Here is a 21,231-nt window from a genome sequence, read left to right on the forward strand (position 1 = left end):
GTCGTCCATTTATTCGTAAATCAATGCATTTAGTCGTCGAAAGTTTATTGAAAGAACTGTCAAAATTTTAGCAGAATACGTATGACTTGTGTTTAGAGTCGATTTAAGTTCAATTCATATACCAGAATACGCTTTAACGATATTTGGATCCACAGACCACATAAATACTAGTAATAGACTGGTTAGTGGGCGGGGTCCGCGTTACCTAGCTTATCACCAGACGGGCATATGAGTGTCAACAGCGCGTCAGTCGTCGTTCAAATGTGATACATGATTATTTTGTGGAAAAAATGGAAATATGCCGAATTGTGCAATTATATCATGTCGCGTAAGATGTCAAAGTTAAAAATTATTTTCAACAATACAATACTAAAATTTCGAAACTAAACTATTTTCTTGCAAATCGGTAATAACAATATACATTGGTTGCTAGCCATCGCCGCCGTCAAAAGAACAATTTGAATGACGCTCAATGAATTGCTTGCACTAGTGTCGTATTACACTTGGTACTGGGTCCGCGTGTTGTAATCAAATTATCGATATATAGAAACTCTGTATTTAGAAACCCATGGTTTAGTTCAAAATTTTTTAATTATAGCAGTACCAATGTGTAAACATAAATTGTTTACAGGTATTTAAATGCTAACTATTTTAAGTAATTAAAGGTTTGGTCCCCACACTCGCAAAAGTTTTTTTTAATTTTCAATTTAAGTAAAAAAGATATATAAAGACAAAAAAAAGGAAATATAAAAAGAAGAGGCACAGTGTCGATAATTTTACAATGCACGTAAGTTCGTAGAGTACCAAATGAAGACTTTATGAGATTGGAGATTATCTTTGCCTTACTACATGATTCCTTACTTGCTTATAATACGTCACATTTGTCCGCTTGAATTCTTAGTTTTATCACAGGCATGTTTTAGATTTGCAGTTTTTGTGTTGATTTTTTAGTTTCCCGCCGGATCCCTTTCAAAGGAGAAAATGGGCTGAAGCAACAGGCAGTAAAAGATGGGTACCTACTAAATGTAGCACCATTGGCTATAGGCATTTCATGACATCACATTAAATTATATATATATATATATATATATATGAATAACAACCGAAAATTTCATTAAGAAATAAATCATTTGGTAATCAGGTAATATATGACATGAAACTCAGAGTCGCAAATTATAGACCACATCTAAATGTGAAAACATTTCTGAAACTTTGTCAGTTATTTTTCGTCAAGTTTTCATGAAACAAATGATACGCTTCTTCGGAAATAAGTATCTTCATGTTCTTGACAAGCTCGTGGACACTATAGGTGTAGTCATGTTCAGTCAGTCCAAAAAGAAATCATTGTTGAACAAATATATCATATTTCAGGGAGAATAAAGATTTTTATGATGACTGTGTTTTAATATTTCAACCCTTCCAGTGATCGGATTGACTTGAAATCTAGTAGGTTAATGAAAGTACGATGACAGTATAATAAATTATTAGTACTGTGATTGTAGCATGTAGCTACGTACATGCACACGCCTGCGTTGCTAATATCAATTAATATTTGCGTGTAGTAAAACCTTATGCGTATTTGGTAACAAATGTGTGCGTGTAAAAGTCAGCTACGCTAGTTCTCTAAGAAATTGCTTTAAATGCCGTTTCTCCGTGATTAACCCTAATTATAGCAAGTATAAAGCAATGCCTAGTTCAATATTCCGCTAGTTATGAACATAATGTCGATATCAATTAAATGTCACATCCCTATCTGTAGATTGTCAACTTTTTGCTTTGGTTCCAAGAAGTTTATGTTCATAGGATTCTTAGCTTTTATGTGACTAGTAATAATAAAACCTTATTACATCCAAATAAATTTCAGTTTTTTTACCAAAAGTTTTTTATTATTGTCTATTTTCGTTTGATAATTTATAACCAATCAAAATTATGTTATCTTAGTACTAATGTAAGATTACGTTTTCAAATGAGTGCGTGTGGCGACACCGGTTTTGATACAAATGTTGCTTGATGCCATTTCCATTCTTTTCTTTCTTCCGTGTTTGGATCGAACGACTTTAAAATTGGACTCGTTGACTTTCACTGTCACACGTGAATATGAAAAGGCAGTTCAACGACTAAATCGCTACGATAACGGTAATCGTATGTTTGATTACGTGATGATTCACGTATCGTGGGGTGATCCCACGATATTTGTTTTGACGGGTTTGATCCGAGCCGGGAGAAATTTTTGTATGGCTTACATTATTTCTCTCGCGCGTTTGGATGAAATTTATGGTTCTCTATGTATGTTTTATTTAGTATAATATCAAGTGACGGGACGAACAAGTTGTGCGCCTGATCGTAAGTTACACACCTGGCCATAACAGTTGCAGTGCCACTCAGCTCTTCAAATAGCAAAGATCAGAGTCACACCGCCTCTGCGGCCGTCACCCTGAGACATAAGTCAATAAGTCCCGTGTACCTGTAATTTCACCAGCACCCTTACCCTACAAAACCGGAACACAGTAATGCTGACATTACTGTTTGGCGGCAGAAATAGATAAGGTGGCAGCACTTCTCTGGACGAACTCTTTCACAAGGAGCTCTACTGCTACTAAACTACTACGCCCGCTCGGCCCCAAGTCTCGGCTCCAAGATAGAGTGTCAATGGCTTGTCAGTGGGTAGCCGTCGCATCTTTAGCTTTTCAATAGCGAGTCGATGGTGCTGTAAGGGTCGCAGTTGTGGGTTAGCGCAGCGAGAGGCTCATTTCAATGAGAAACGAGGATCATATTCATGAATAAATATTTACTGTGTGTATTCAGTTCGAAGCTTTTTCTAGAACAACAAAGATATTCTTTTTTTACAATACTATTTTTTTTTATATAATTCTAAATACAAACCTACATTCATTCAGCCAGCACTAATACAAATCATAATGCCTAGTCTACATCGTTTAAGCCAGAAAACTTCTGCGCCGCGACCTGATTCATTTTCCTTCTTGCTCCTTTTACTAGCACAATGATAAAAGCAAATAAATAAATAAAAATTCACAAGGAGCTCTATTTTCCTTTTTTGAAGTCGGCAAAATTTTAAAAATTAGTGAAAAGTGCAGTTGAAAGTACTTAATTATAATATATGAACTTGCAATTCAAACATTTTCTTCGTTTCATTTGGGTATTTTTTGACGCTATACGTTGAGGCTTATTTAAAGCTTATTCTACTTTGGACTTGAGGAGGGTAAGCGGAAACGTGGCGGTCAACTCCTCAGGTATAATGATGTTCAGCAGCAACATAGAGAAGATACAACATTGAGCCGTCTCAATGGGAATATTTGGCCGCACTACGCCCTGAATAGCGGAGATTGTGAAGAGGCAAGTCCACGTTCGAAGAGTGGCGTTAAACACGATGAGATAAAGGTCCGTCCACTCGCCGCCATTAACTGTAATTACGTTGGCGGTGTGTGGGTTCAATGTGTACGAGGGTTCGCTGCGATGATTGGCTATGTAAGTCATTTTGTTATATGTCAATATTTATGTGTTGGTTAGATCATTGTTGTAAATATTCGGATTTTATTTTGACTTGAACATTTTATGTTTTCTTTTCTGGTTGTCGTGGTGACTGTGATTTGTTAACTACATGTATTGTGTCAAGTGAAAAGTCGACTTTTATTTGAAAATAATTAGTATTTTGTGATAACGAACCCGGAACAGCATCCGGGGCCACCTATAAAATATATCCCTTCAAACAAAAGAAGAATTTTCAAAATCGGTCCATAATTGACAGAAAAATTGGTGAATACACGGACATGGGATCCCCTCATCAGATTTTGACTTGCTGATAATGGAACCAACACAAGAGTGCGTCCTTTCAAGTAAAAAAAATGATTTTCAAAATCGGTCCACAATTGACGGAGATATCTGAAAACATACATACAACCGAACAAATGAAAAACAAAGGAATGACTGAAACGGATTCCTAATTTTAAATTAAGAAAATCTAATTTAAAGTCTTTCTAATAAAAGGTATCACCAAAACGCGCTTTGTTTTTGTGAATATTTATAACTTTTGTCTATTCAACATCTTGCTGAGCTGTTTGCATACCACAAAATCCATTACACGAAAGATCACATAAAAATATTTTTAATCAAATACTTTTTGCACCCTCACATAGCAAAACAACGCTGTACAAATTATTCTTCTTTATTTTTCTCATTAGGGTGTGGTGCGTGCTTTCTCTCCATTTCTGTTAATCTTTGTTGTGCGTAATGTATGTCTTTCCTGTGTAAATATTGACCTAAATCGACTTCACTGGGCTTAGACCTTTACAATGCTCATATGCAGTGTCGAGACCCCTAGTAGATAACAGCATGATTTGTGAACATTGTATTTAGCTCACGTTGTCCCATTTCTGCTAATTTTCTTGGAACCACTAGTCATTGTAATTCCTTTGGAACTCCACTGTGATTATATTACAATTGTGATAATATTTGTTATTATACAACAAACTAGTCGCAGTGGCAAATGTACAACACTATATATACTTCAACGTTTTTATAGTACATTATTGCAGAGGCCGGAAAGTAATGGATGAGTACGAGTTACAAGAACGGACGCCAGTGAGACATTGTATTAATAAGAGTCAAGCAATCCCCGTTCTCGCCAAGGCATGTATAGATTTTAAAACAATCTGAGGAAATAATAAAAGACTAAAGAGAGGAAAACGTATAATAGAAAAAGTAAAGAGAATATAAAAAAGAATATTAAAAGAAAATGTTATTGTTTTTCCAAACACATTAAGTCTGCTGAACTTGTGATGTGTTAGAATGTATATCTATTACTATATTTTCGTTTCGCTCCTCTCACTAGCAATCATTTTCGCGACCAAAATACAAAAAAGACGAAAAACTAAAGAATCCCAAAACACTTTAGTTTAAATGTTACCGCCATTTTCTTTTTCTTTAAGTAAGCGCCACACGTAGGTATTTTTAATTCTCGCAGATATGAACACTGGGCAGTTGGCTGTATGAGTTTTTCTTTTGCCCGTTTACGTTAAAATGTTTATAATACAACTTGTATAACGGTTTAAGAAATATAACAGTTAGGTAAGATTCTCATTCAACGAATATAATATAGGCCTAATTCGTAAAGAATATTATTCTTTACGAATTAGTCCAATAAAAAATCAATTTTTTTATTTATTTAATTAAATCAACAGCCCAATACAAGTAAAATTGTACTTAATGCTAGTCAGTGTTAAGACCAATTACAGATTTTCTAGATTACACATATAATTTAGTAGTAATAAATATATTGTCTCGCATTGCCAATCCGAACACATAGGACGATGTTAAGTATTAAATAAAAAGAAAGAGAAACTCTACTTAACACTTGGCGTGTCATACACGTATCATGTGTATGACACGCATATATTGGTGTGTGTATGACACGCCAATATATGCGTGTCATACATAAGTATATAACTGCCTCCGTGGCCGAACGGTTACCATACCGGACTGCCACGCAGAGGTCCCCGGGTTCGATTCCCGGGCCGGGAGAAATATTTGTATGGCCTACATTTATTTCTCTCGTGAGTTTGGGTGTAATTTGTGGTTGTCTATGTGTGTGTCCATGGCACCCGCGACACAGGGTTTCCCTAGAGTGGGGCTATGTTGAGTGTGTGCGTTATTATTATTATTATACATAAAATCTACTAACCTACCATAAGTAAAATATGAATATACTACCACAATAAACACGATTCGTCTTCCGAAATGATAAAATTAAATAAGTTGAAGCAAATAGAAAAACAAAACTAAAAAATTATATTAATGAAATAATGGCAACCATCATTACTGACTCTGCCATTCATTCCATACCGCAAATTTCTTGCACACCAAGTCCTTCTAGGTTCGTCTTGACTCAGTGAACAAATCTAAATCATGAAAGATATTGTTATATGTTTGTGAGCACTGCGTTTTGTCTATAATAATTAGTTGAGTGATGGGTTACATTAAATAAGCGTACATCAATAATACTTTTTGTTATGTATACATTAATAATATATACATATATAACAAAAAAGTACCTCCGATACTTGGAACTACTGTACTGCCTTACCCACAGACATATATCTAGATAGATGCCGCAAGTACAGCAATTTGTATGAAAACCGAGCGTGCCACATTTTATGTATCCACCATGACGTCACAAGAACTATTTAGTGATGGGAAACCTTCCGCGCTAAATCGATTGATTGAACGGAATACACGTATTCCATTCAATTAATCGATTCAAGTATTCGTTGATTACAAGTAGTCGTGAAATATTAATATAGTAGAAAAATACCAAAACAAGATAGTTATGTCCTTTATTACAAGTTGTTTTAAAAAAATTTTGATTACTTAAAAATTTAAACTTCAATTTTTAATCAACTTCAATTTTTAAAATTAAAATAAGCCTTGAAATAAAATAAGCTTATTATATAACCGTCTTTTTGTAATAGAAGATCTTATCGATTGACTTAAATATTGAAAACGCACGTCAATATATGAACTTGCAACTGCCGTAATTAAATTTACTAGATGGTTTTCCGTCGGTGATTGGTCAAATTAGTGAATGACAAGATATCTCAAAATGTTACTGCTGACAAAATATCGTAAAATCTTACTAATCAGAAGAGGTTTACTTAAAGTCGTGTAAAGTTTTTGTGATTTGATCATGATTTCTCGGATTTCTAACTCTGCTACTCTGCGTATTTGCATAACATCTTTGGTGGGATAAACTAGACCACCTTCGTCCTTGAAAGCAACGAACTCATACGTATGACCAACTCGTACTACATATCCGGCGATGTATGTAATTATTTGCTCACTATATTCAGACATTCGAGGCAACGTGCTGCAAAAATTATCGAAATTAGAGATACTACAAAACTGAAAAAAAAAACGAAACGTTATAATAAAAGAGTTATAGAATATTTTTATAATATTGCTAAGGTCATAATAATTTTCGTCCCTTTGTTGTCATCAGAATCGAGAACACTGTTGGCCAACGTATACATCACTAAATGTTAAATTTGACAAAAGAATGTACAAGCGGCCGTACCACGAAACTGAATGCATTATACAAAAGTGCGTTCGTTCGATATTTATGGCGTATTAACAAAGGATCACAAATATGTCGCGCCTAGTAAAAGCCGCACTGTATTACAAACATGAGACATACACCGGGTTGCATATTTGTTTTCTCGAAATTCATACAAAACCAAAATAATTGTTTTTAAAATAAATTACGCATCTTCTGATTACAAAATCACTTGCCCGTGGAAGGAAACGGCCCTGTTTAGCCGTTTACCCACAGTTATGGTGCTTTTGCAGTTTATAATGGCACAATTATGCATTTTTCGCGTTTTCGACTGGGGTTTATCTACGATAACGGTCGAGCGCGTTGTGAAGTGTAGCAGTGGCAAGTAAGTGAATTCCACTTACTTTGTACACCCGAAGTACGTACACCTGCGGCGTCTACCTAGATATATGTCTGTGGCCTTACCTATTTCTGCCGCCAAGCAGTAATTTGAGCATTACTGTGTTCCGGTTTTGAAGGGTAAGGTGAAATTACAGGCACATGGGATTTGTCAGCTCAATCTCGGGGTGACGGGCGCAGTGGCACTGCCCCTCAGATCTTTGCGATTTAAAGCTCTGAGTGCCACTGCAAGTGTTATGGACAGGCGTGTAGCTTACCATCAGGCGTATGACTTGTTCGTTCCGTCACTTAATATTATTAAAAAAAAGAACTTTGCAAAAAACATTTTTTTTGCAAACAACAACATTTCGATGTTAACGTAAAATCGAAGAGAAAGGATGGTTCTTTAAATTAATCACGTAAGTTATAAATCCATCGTGTTCACTCAAAACTATAAAAGGAGATACATACAAGTGAAATCGCGCTTAAGCCATGGCTCCAAACCACTTCAGCGGGTATACCCGGGTCACGTCCCACGCGGAGCCAATATCCGGCCGGGTAACGTGGCTAGCGGGACGTAGCATCCCATTAAAGATACTGCACGTGGTTTTATAAAAACTTCGTCGTCGTTAAGCAGCGAATTTTATTCCAGAAATCTTTTATTTTTTTAAATAAAAGATTTCAGGAACAAGAAATAGCAAGAAAAAAGGGATACAATTTTTTACTTTATTGTACGCACAAGTGCATAAAACCGGTATGCATTTACATTGCACAATTAGACAATTAATTACTAGACAGTTGTTTTCTAGCAGTAATTTAAAAAAACCTGATGCAGTTTTTAAGTGTTAACTGCTGCCTATAGACTTTTTCGAGAATAATGGGTTGCCGAACTAGAAACGTTGAATCTTCTATCCCTGCTTGTAATGCCTTTAACTGCCTCAGTGGCCGAAAGGTTACCGTGCTGGTCTCATACGCCGAGGTCCCGGTTTCGATTTCCGGACCGGGAGAAATGTTTATATGATCTACATTTTTTTATCTCGTGAGTTTGAGTGTAATTTGTGGTTGTCTATGCGTGTGTCCATGGCACCCGCGTCACAGGGTTTCTCTAGCGCGGGGCTATGAGTGTGCACTTTAAAAAAAAGAAAAATATGACACTGGTTTTTCCTATTCTTCAGTCCAGAAGATAGTAATGATTTTATGAGGTAGAAACAGGTGCAATAATACCTACTCTCAGTTCTGCACAGACAAAGAACTACGGTAATACATTGCTTAATATACGTTATAGAACTAAATCATGAGAAGCGGTTTAATTAAGCAGTGATTCCCTACATGAGATGATGTTTTGCATGTATAGAGTCTAAATTCGAGTACTCGCACGCGCCACCATTATTGAAGTTATTCCGAATATTAGACAACGAATTTCTAACTTGATTTAGCGGTCACGAGGAAACCTATATATCGGAAAAGGTTCAAACTTTTCATGGACTCGTTATGTTTCCTACCCGCATTTGAACTATGCCCATTACCATGAGATCCGCGACCTGTAATACGATATAAATATTGTAATATAACAGCTAATATTCTATTCTAAAAAATGTGTGAGCGGTACCTAACAAGCAACTCTATATCAGTGATAATTAAAAAAAGAAAGTTAAGATTAAGATAGACGCTTAACTTTTGGCTGCTGCCATTTTGTCCGGGTCACGTACCGTGGCTTCAATATCCGGTCGATTCAGACTACCGAGGTTATACAACCTTTTAGAGTATAGCACCCTTTTCAGGGTTACTTAGTGAACCTTAATCTTATTGGTGTCATCATAAATACTTGTCTGTGTATCTGAAGCCCGTAGTCTGATACAGCTGATTATATCTGACCAACCAATAGTACTTACTTATTTGATTGTTTTGATTTAATCGCTCACGCGATACATGCAGCCGTAGACGCATACCACACCTAGAGGAGCCAGTGATGATTTTATACCGATTTATCGGATATCGAAGTTATAACAGGTAAAAGAACTAATATTAATTGCTATTTCGGTAACTACTCTAGCAAACCATAAAGTTTTTAATGCCTGGGTCTGAAATTTAAAAAAAATAATCAACTTCAAAAATACGTCACGACAATCGTGTGTGTTATTGTTTGGGCTGGTGATTTCGGTGTTTATTTATTGAAAACATACCGTAAGTAGCGTTTTTTAAGTTTACCTTGAAAATAAATGTTTAGTGTATACTTTAAGGAGTAATTTCATGGTAAACGTTAGAACCACTCAAACGGAATATTTTCATATTTATCCAAGTACACCAAAAATTTCATTAGTGCTTTTTAAGTGCAGGATTTGCGGTGTATTACTGCATTCTATTTGAGATGTTTTTGTTGGTAGTACGGAGGGTATTTATTTAGTAATGCAGAATAATAATTTTTATTTATAAAAATTTGTATTTAAACTGAATCCTTTTCTATTTTGCGAAACCAAATAGCCGCCATTTTGCGGTAGGAGGAGCGCATCGCGTGAGCGGTTATTAAACAAAGAAAGTTAACAAAAAAAAAAAATACCCAAAACAAAATTTATTAAAATAGCCAGCGAAGCCTGTGTGCTTTGGTTTCGCCGATGATGTTTGACTGGGCGACGAGCTTTTCTATGTTGGCGTTAGTGCGGACTATTTGGCTACCCTATCTCTTTGAACTGTAGGGCCAATATATTTTCAGCCATATTTACTTGAGAAGATGATCAGCCTAAATTAGTATAAAATAGAAGTAAAAAAAAACGAATACAGAATAGAGTACTCCAAAAAGTCATTAAGGTCACTTAATTTGATTCACGACCACTGTTACACAGTTATACTAACTCCAGTTTTCTCTTACTGTGTTATAAAGACAATCCTGCTAGCTCGCTCAATACAAATCAATGTTGGTTTCTACTTTGGGTAGGAAATAAACACGAGCTAAAAATTGGTACCTGTAGGGTCGTAGTTTGTGAATTTCCTTTTAAGTAATTGATTTTTTATTTTATGTCACTATATTATGTTAAGCAACTATGTGACCGGCGGTGGTGGTTCGTTATTTAATACTATTAAAATTAAAATAATGCAGCGATCGAACACTAAGAAAAATTCCTTCGATTTGGCTGGATTCAAACCAGCGGCTTCAAGCAATCCCAACTGAGCTACTGAACGAACCACTGGACCTTACGAATTTTTGTATGTTAATGTTCCAGGTCTTTGTATTTGGTCTTTAACCTTTTGTGCCGTGCCGTAGTGCCATCTGTCAGAAATCTATTTCTTCACTCAACCAAGTACCATTACAACTTTTTTATGATGCCAGTTTATAAGTGACGGGACGAACCATCGTGGACCTGGCGGTAAGCGACACGCCTGTCCTTATAGAGAGTTGCAGTGCCACTCAGAGCATTAAATCACAAAGATCCGAGATGCTACGGCACTGCCACTGCACCTGTCACCCTGAGACATAAGTTGACAAGTCCCATGCGCCTGTAATTTCACCAGCACCCTTACTATAGCTTGGCGGCAGAAATAGTTAAGGCGGCAATACTTCCCTGGACGAACTCTTTCACAAGGAGCTCTACTACAACCACTTTTTATTAATAATTATAATAAGCTAGTGGAGTAATTTCACAGAAAATAATAGAAGATCATTGTTGCACGACATCGTGACATTCAATTGACATAAAAATTACTTCTATTTGGTAGGTCAATGCTTCTATTAAATGTTACCCAACTTCAACAATGTACTCCGTTAATGTCAGTGAAGTCACCATCTGTAAGCTCATAACTCATTGAGACCAATTTAATGAACTCAATACGGCGATAATACAGTTCTATAGTAAGTAATCGAGGATTTGGGTAGACCGCAGACTGTTCTGGTTACAGTATCAAATGAAGGTTATAATTATTGTAATAACGTCGGATTTCAGTAATTATATCAAATTTCAAATCAATCGGACAAGTGGATAGTAAAATATAAGGAAAGAGAAGTGTAGGAAGAAGGAAAATATACTGGCTCAGAAATTTGCGACAATGTTTCAATAAGAGCACCTGATTATTATTCAGAGCATGCATTGCCATTGTGATTAACGAAGACCGGCCTTCATTAAAAGATGGCACATGAAGAAGAAGAAGGATAGGTGCAAGTAAAATAAATATTCATCCCTAACTCTCTAGCACAAACTGGACAAAGAACTAATAGTCTTTAAACAGCTGAACAGATGTTCGTTAATCGTATCTGAGAACCATGCCAATCAATTTAACTTTCAAATAAATAAACAACTTTGAGATCTGTCTACGTCCGTTTGGAAGCTACAACGCCACAGAAGATATACAGTATAAGGCTTCTTTAACGGGGTTTAAAAAACAATACATCTCAAAAACAATTCGTGTGCTCTTCACTGAAAATCGTCGAATTTCAAATGTCAATACTGTGACAAATTAACAATTTCAGATTGAATGAATTCGGCGGCTTAACTTTCGGCATAATTTGAAAAGATCGAGTTGCCATCAATCTCATAAAATTTCAGTTGAATTTTCTTTAGGTGTGACATAATGAAGGCGTTCATTGTGTTAAGCGGGACCTGCATACGAGTGCCAACTTGAACTGGTAGTTGCCTAGGTTTGTTGAACTAATCGATGTATTATGGAACAAACCGAATGCGGCACTCGCTTTACGTGTGACCTTCCTACTATCCTCAGTTGCAATATGATCAGACGCTTTTATTACGCCCTGTAGAGCGGGATATGTCAAACCATTCTTTTGAAATTGAAGGATTACAAACTACTGAGAAGATAAAGAAAAACCTTTAGCCCGAAGTATCGCGTTGCGCTTTGTGAGATTTGATGTCCTCTTCAGTACTTAGTGTAGTTATATGGAATAACACCCTGCGATTTGGACGCTTTGACAAAATTCTTTACCTGATGTTTTTTATATGTAAAGCCGACCCGGTCCCCAATCTTGTGACTGATAATATCAAGCGTTTATCTAATAAATGTTTATTCACTCTAGTCTAGGATAACCATTACAAATTTGAGTAAACATAGACGTCGGCAATGTATTTTCCCTTGCCGTAAGCTTCAAGAAGCATGAAGCAGAGTGCTTCGTTCGAATGAGTGGTAACGACTTTTTTACCATTGCGACATCTGTGAGAAATCTATTTCTTCACTCAGCCAGGCACCCTCATAGCTATCAGCACCTAAATTCGTTGAATGTCACAATATTTGACTGCCATGATATTCATTTATTTTTGAGAAATTACTCCACCACAATTACTCGAAATTCTTCTATTCGGCTAGATTCGAACCAACGTCTTCCAGCAAACCGTGTCAGGCGCTATGCCAACTAAGCCACTTACGAATGCTGCAAGCTTACGAATGTTTCTATGTGCTTGTTGCAGATCTACGTTTTTGATTTTTAGTGATTTTAATTTTTTCGGATCTAAATCGAGCACATTTGTTTGTTCAAACGAACCAATGTTACGGACTCTTTACAGGTCACGACTGACCACACTATATTTCAGCTGATATATGAGACACATGGCGATAAATAATATTATAGTTACTCTACTAATACGAACTAAATAGGTGAATGTCGATGGGTCCTAATTATAAGGGCTAAACATTGACTTACAAATAAATGGACGACGGGACTAATACAAAAACCACGAAAAAAATGTCCCAAGTCAACCTATTTAAACGTAGTGACATGTAAAGGAATATGAAAAAGCTAAAACGTTGAATTTAAATTGTAATGTCATCGCAGTACTGTCTAATTTTGCTTGCTTCGCTGTCAGTCGAACAAACGAAGACTAAAGCGTGAATGACGCTCTGTATACGATTTTAACGCCCTATAAGTTCGGACACTTTTTGGCGCGGACCCGACGTCCATATAATTGTAAGTCAATAGGGCTAAACTAACAATTTGATTATACAATGAAGCATCTTAAACAAAACAAGTGAAATGATGAAATTAAATGATTGTCACTAATTTCAGGCTTCTTACCACGGCATGACTTCTTCTTATTTTCCCGATATTTCGTAACGGTTGCACGCTTCATGGTCACCGGTTGAATGGACGGTGGCAGATGACAAATTTAAGAACAGAACCCTCTTAAAATAAAAAGATGTCATACCGTGGTAAGAAGCCCTAAATTAGTGATAATCATTAGTGAATAACCACGAAAGCCTTAAAATCTATAATTATCAAATTGTTAGTTTGGCCCTTATACTTAGGACGCATCGATGTTTGGAATGTACAAAGTTCAAAGCTAATATTATGTTTGATATTAGTAATAGAAGGCTACACCGACAAGAGCCTGGCTCTTAAGTAAGATGATGATCATGATTAGTAATAGAATTATATTAATTATGTCATTAATATACAAATAAATATTTTGAATCTATTAACTAAACACAAGCCGTGGGTGGGTTCGAATCCGGACTTGCAACTCTGAATTTTCAAAATTTAATTTAAAATGTGAGTTAAGTTAAAATCCACGTCTGAGCGAAGATCCGTGTCCAGCAGTGAGATGATTACCATTTTTAATGTCACAACATCCTTAACATTCAGAAAAAGTAGTTAAATATCCAATGTGTAGTAATTGTGAAAACCAAAAAACTCTCAAGAAGAAAATACGTCTTAAAATACATTCTAGATTTCCATAGAACAAAGAATCCAGAAACAAAGCTTTGCACGTGTATGTCCGGCGTATACGTGTATTAATACTAAAACTCCGTGGAGGAAAATCGAGTATTCGTGACTAAAACACATTTGCAATGCGTCACGTATTGTAACAAATTCCGGGGGCCCAGATCTTTTAGAATTTTTCTGCTGCAAATATTATTTAACAAAATTGTATCTTGGGCGCAGTAGTTTCATTTATAACTGACTTCGAAAAAAAGAGGAGTACGTTTTATTTATGTTACGCGATTAAACCGACGTTTGTAAACCGATTATGATTATGTTTTGTTGGAAAATAAAATTTGGAAAAAAGGGAGTATTTCAAGGGTGGCAAATTAGGGGATAAATTTGGTTTATTGGATTTCACCCATTTTCCGTTAACCAACTTCAATGAAACTTGGCACATTGATGTAATTCCACAAACTTTTGAACTCAGTTTTTTACTAATCCATAAACCCGGCTACAGTCAATGCGCGAGCATTCTCGAGCATGCGCTAATAAATTGAGCCTTATAATCTCAGTACAGAGTACTAAAAACCGACATCAAAAGTTCGTGGAGTTGCATCTATTTGACAAGTTGTATTGAAATCGGTTACCGAAAAGTGCACAAAACCGGAGTCATCCCCTAGTTTGCCACCACACACCACGCGTGAATGTTTTCTTCAAATTGAAATAGGACCACTATTGAGGTACTGTCTTTCCAACAAAAAAAGATAATCAAAATCGGTCCAGAAATCCGGAGTTATTGCGTAACATACATGCATAAAAATAATCTCAGTACAGAGTACTAAAAAAACCGACCTCAAAAGTACGTGGAATTAGTCTATTTGCTAAGTTAGTTCGCCATTATACAGGACTTGACACTGGAGATAATAAAAATCGGTTCTCACTACTCAAAGTATATTGAGAGAAAAACGCCTTGAATTGGAGAAATAGCAAAATCAACCATTAAAGTAATTGCTCCTAAATTAATATTAGGTGCTATTTATGAAAATGAATCTTCATGCGTGAACAGCCAACCTTCGAGGTGGATGATTTTCTTCAAAATAAAATGGGACCACAATGGAAGTACCCCTTTCCAACAAAAAAAGAATCATGAAAATCGGTTCACAAATACCGGAGTTATCGCGTAACATACATACAAAAAAAAACATACAGTCGAATTGAGAACCTCCTCCTTTTTTGAAGTCGGTTAAAAATAGTCGAATTGTGAACCTCTTCCTGTGTGTCAATGCTTTTTTTAAACTATATTGACAAATCCGACAAATTCGTCTAGCTAGCCTCATAAGCCGTAATAGTTTCCTGCGCACCACAATGACTACGAGTTTGTGCACAGTGGAAACAAAAAAAAAACCTCCAATACCTAGTTTCATCATTCGTCAAGAGCAACTACCGCCAAGTTGAGTTGAGGTAGGTCGCTGTAGAGATAACATGTCTTGTGTAAATGATGTGACTGCGGTACCCGAACACAGTCCATGCCGCAATTGCTCGAGTGCCCCGTGCACTAACACCTGTAGGGCGATGGAAGATCTGTACGCGGGCACGGATAATGCTGTCAAGGTGGCAACATTCAATTCAAAGTCAAAGTCAAACAATCTTTATTTCATAGGTAAGCAAATTACACTTGAAATTGCCATACTGATTAAACTCTGCTGTTCATTCGTAAGTAGATTCCCCTGAGAAGAATAAGCAAGGAACTTTAGGGATTGCTCTTTGTAAATACACATTTGAATACATTTATCATTACAATATATAATTTAGACGTCTTAGATCGAGAATACCTGCAAGAGTTAAACGGGTCAATACCACGCAGAAGCTGTATAATAATAACGCATACACTCGACATAGCCCCGCACTAGGGAAACCCTGTGTCGCGGGTGCCATGGACACACACATAGACAACCACAAATTACGCCCAAACTCACGAGAGAAATAAATGTAGGCCATATAAATATTTCTCCCGGCCCGGGATTCGAACCTGGGACCTCTGCGTGGCAGTCCGGCATGGTAACCGTTCGGCCACGGAGGCAGTTTAATAAACCATTACTTTAGAGTTAAACAAAAAAAAAGTCACCTCGCAAACGGCTAATTTTGAATATCAAGCGGAGTCTTATTATAGAACCGTATACATTGGCCCTTAGATCAAGTTGAGACTTTGTGAAGACGGCTGTCAAGAAGCTAGTTTTTTATACCACGCATTGATGTTATGTTTATTACTATTTTTCTTTAAAAAGAAAATATTTTTCTTAACATAAGTAACATTTTAGTGTAAGAAAGTTCCTATACTTTACAATAACTGAATTATCAAACGATTCTATTTGATATCGTACAATTTCTTTTCATTTTTATTCACAACACCCGAATCGAACGTCAAACTGTCGTATTCGAAACCGAACCGAAATGACGTCACACCCGTACGATTACTCGAACTTCTCGACCGGCAAAGGCTACAAACGTTACCTGAACGCAGTTATCGAATGAAATTTACCGAACGTCCTATTGTTGACAAAGCAAGAATGTAATATGGAAATCTCTTACTATTTTAAATAAAGTCTGGATTTTGTTCAATTTTATTAATGTATTTTTAATGCAAGACTACTGCATTTCTATATTTAAGCCTTTAAAGTCTTAAAAATGTGCATAAGAGGATTTTCATTTTTCTTATAATCTATTTCACCGACCAACTCCGTAAACGCTGTTGAATAACGATATCGTATCCGAATCTAAATCAAACGTTTAACTCGGAATGTTCTGAATGGCTCGGAAAGCGCCCTTCGATTCGAGAACGATATCCAATCGAACGATTCCGTTAAAATATCGAAAAGTTTTTACAAATTCAAAGTCAATATACTAACAAATTGCTACTATCTTACGCGTTTTTTTCTCTTCCATTAACGTTATCTATGAATTGATATATAAATGACATGTTTATAGTCATAAAAACCTTGATCATGTCATAGAGACACGAGAAGTACCTACAGGGCCCCAGGAAAGATACGACTGCGATAAATCCAAAGATCGTCGAGAAGTTTTATTAAACGCTGACAAGCCTATAACAACAAGTCATATTCATCAAATTACAATTACGACGTGTGCTTACACAATGTTACTTGCAATAAATCCTTCACTTTCCTAACACGACATTTCTGCTATTAAAGCAAAATTGTTATTACGTACTCGTATATTCTGTCGGTGTAAGCATTGTATTGTATTCTCCAATTTATTGTACTGTCAGTGACCATCACCTGTCACAAGTGGGCGAGCCAAACAAAGCATATAACGAAGTACAGGTAGCACACAATCGACAAAGGGGTATCGATGTTTCTAATTGTATCGAGTCCACAGGCTACGAGCTACACGCAAAACATTAGGTATGTCTTGTTATCATTTGGAGTTTAAGCACCACAAAGCAGTTTAGTATTGATATTTATTTTTCGTAATGTTATTTTGTTGGACTCCATGAGTGTCTTATTTGATTTTAAATTCGGGACTTAATAGTGTATAAACACATTTTTTTATTGCGTGTATATAGACGTGTTGCAACGTCCATGATCTCGCCCGCCGAGTCCCTCAGAGTCCCTTCGAGACCATGGACATAGCAAATTTAAATCCATCCATGAGCTTCGATATAAATATTATGAAAATCTATCTGTATATAACAAAGCGAAAGGGCTTAGTAGTAAAGTGTTTTCCCGTTCTGAGAAATTCAGCCTCAATTTGTATTGCCACGAAACGGAATGAAAGCGTTTTTATAAAAAAAAAACCCGAAGCTTTTTTATATAAAAAACATTAGTGCACGTTTAACATAAACGTAATTATTAATAGAAAGATCGAGCACAAAACAAAAATTAGCATCGCTCTGTCAACTGAGCTACAGGTCGAGTCAGCAGGTCGATGAAATTCTTCTAACGGCACAACACTCACAAGTCGCGGATATCTTGGGTGTTGAATGTCGATCTAGTCACAACCTTCGTGTGCAAATAAATAGTGAAGACCCGGTGTGGGTAGTTAGAAAAATTCACACAGCTAGAAGATGTTGAACACCCGTCTCTTCAGTCCCTTTGAGACCGTGGGCGTTGCAACACGTTCAAAACGTCGAGGTAAATAAAACATGATAAGCCCCGAATTTCAAATCAAATAATTATATAAGCAGTGTACGACTGAGGTAGTACATAAAAACAATTAGTTCAGGCGTATTCAATTCAAAACAATTTTAATTGAAAACGCTTGGACTAATTGTTCAATCTCAATGACGGACCTCCAATCTTTTTTCGGAAATATTTTACGTTGTTTTTGTTTCGTTGGGCTTAAGAGCCGATCTCAGCTCGAATTAAAATTAAAATTATTATAATTAAAATTCAAATTAAAATAAATAATAAACATAATAATAAATAAAAATAAAAATTCATGTTTGCTTTGTTGATGTGTATGATGTTATTTTTATTCCGTTTTTTTTCCAGTTATTTTTATTTTAATTTTTTGTTCTAATGTAGCTTCATCTTTTTATTTTGTCTTCATTTTATTACTGTGTATATTTTTGTTGTGGCGTAGTAATAAACGACTTCTATTCTATTCTATTCTAATTCGGTTCATTCTGCTTGGATCTGGACTGGTTTTATTTCGGAATTTATTTTCTTACGAACCCAATTAAAGCCATTTGAAAAATGTGTTTCGTATACCATACGTGTTCTATTTACTTCAATTGATATAAAAATCATTGATATATATGTAAAGTACCTATTGAATACTGTTTTCTTGTAAAATTACCTCGTAGGTAAGTTTGTGTTTTTTCTCTACAGTGAAAATTGTTAGGAATCGTGTTTTCACGCCGTATAATAATCAGTGCACATCTTCAATTTAAGTAATTAAGTATATATTTTTTCAACATTTTCACTGTTATGCGTAATCAACCAAAGCCGTTTGAGTTTGTGTAGACTCTTAAATACAAATAAAGATATAAATTTGACCTTACTTCATTCTTTACTTTGTAATTTGTTGGAATTAATTTATTGTTTCCTTATTTCTAACGGAGGTAGAGACCAGGTGACCTGAAATACAGGCTCAACCTATTCCAGGCACTAATCTCTGCAAAGCGTTGTTACCTATACTATACAGATATCACAATTCGCTAATGTTTTTAATAAACAACTTGTTGTAAAGGAAACAAAGATTCATTACCATTGTCATTAATACCGTATTAATACCGTAATAATACATAATTAACCGTTGTTGCCAATAGGATGGACTGCCCCTACCAACTACATTGGGTGCAACTACACGTGCGTAGGATAGTGGTCTAGACTCACTTCTCACTAAAATGAAGTAATTTTGTATTGTACTAACCATAGCACGTAAGTAAAATTTACTGTATTACTAACATTATTATGGATCATGGTCCGAAATAAATAATTCTATTCTATTCTATTGTATTAATAAGAATTTAAAAAGTATTTTCGGAAAATATTACAGAATATTTAATGAAAAAATTGATTCAACTCCCAAACTTATCTAATTCTAACTTAGGGATTTTTTCTTTATTTGCAAAGTATAATTGAACAGTCAATTTTCATACATTCTTGAATCTCTATAGCTTGCAGTGTTAGCCAGTAACTTATAGTGAATATCTCCTTTTAATATTTGTAACTTTAGTTCTAAATAGCAGTAGAACTTTTTGTGAAACAGTTCGTCCAGGGATATACTGCCACCTCACCTATTTCTGTCCCCAAGTGGTAATGTGAACATTACTGCATCCTGGTTTTAGAAGGTTTTTTTAATAAAAATAAGTGCGCATTTGATCTCAAAAAGGTGAGGGTGCTGGTGAAATTACAGGCACATGGGACTTATCAACTTATATCTCAGGGTCACAGGGCAGTGACAGTGCCCACATCATAGCGCGGCACTGCAACTTCTATGGTCAGGAGTGTCGCTTACCACCAGGCGCACGACTTGTGCATCCGGTCATTCGTGATATTTACTACTGTTATGTATGCGTCATGTTGGTTTTCCCATAAATAAATAAACATCGTAAACCTCTAGTTAAAAATAAACATTTTTACAGATAAAAAAAAATCGGTTTGAGGTTTCATCTGTCATCGTTTTCAACGTACCTATGGCCAACAAAAAAAATTATTTATGGAGTCAATTCCCGCCAGTCTTTTATTTCGTGAGAAATATGAAATTGTAACCCTCCCAGGGCGCAACAGAGGGCAAAGAGTGCTAACTGATAAATTCTACCTTTTTTATCCCGTGTCGTCGGACTCATTGCATTCTTTGAGTCGAGTTCACTTGTTCCAATGGGTTAGTCTTTAGTAACTCAAGGTCTAAATAAAGATATAGTAGACCGAGCGAGATTGACAGCAAATATTTTTAATAATAGTCGTGAATTTAATTATTTTGTACAGAGAGTATTAGCAGCAGTAGAGCTCCTTGTGAAAGAGTTCGTCCAGGGAAGCACTGCCACCTTACCTATTTCTGCCGCCATGCAGTAATGTGAGCATTACTGCGTTCCGGTTTAGTAGGGTAAGGATGCTGGTGAAATTATAGGCACATGGGACTTGTGCTCAGTGTGTCGGGCGCTGTGGCCGTGCCCCTCAAATATTTGTGAGTAAGGCGATTAACACACTGCACTGCGACGGTGAGCGGGACGCGGAAACACGCACGCAGTGGCGGAGACGCAGATCTGCGTCAACGCGCAGTTTAATCTGCGCGGGGGCAGCGGTCTGGCGGCCCCGCGCCACTTAAAGTACTTGCTTCGTAGTTGATCGCTGTAGTGATTTACTGAGATCCTTCTTTGACAAGAATGGTTAATAATACAGCACTCATTCTGGGTGCTGCAGTTATACTGTCCATTCGGTGTTTGTTTACTCAAATAAAAAGACACCGAAGGTAACATTCAACTTATCGAGTTCTTAGGTTTTTGCGATTGTTACACATACGGAATGAACCATTGACAACCGGTTGACATGGCCAGTCAACCGTGACCATGGGACCTGTAAAGGGCCCGAAACGTCAGTTTGTTTGAAAAAACAAATATACGCGATTTAAATCCGGAAAAATAGTTTCATTTCCTAAACATTCAACTTCATTACAAAGATTTAAG

The sequence above is a fragment of the Hyposmocoma kahamanoa genome, unplaced genomic scaffold (genome assembly GCF_003589595.1).
Source record: "Hyposmocoma kahamanoa isolate Upper Pololo Valley unplaced genomic scaffold, ASM358959v1 80, whole genome shotgun sequence".
Taxonomy (NCBI): Eukaryota; Metazoa; Arthropoda; class Insecta; order Lepidoptera; family Cosmopterigidae; genus Hyposmocoma; species Hyposmocoma kahamanoa.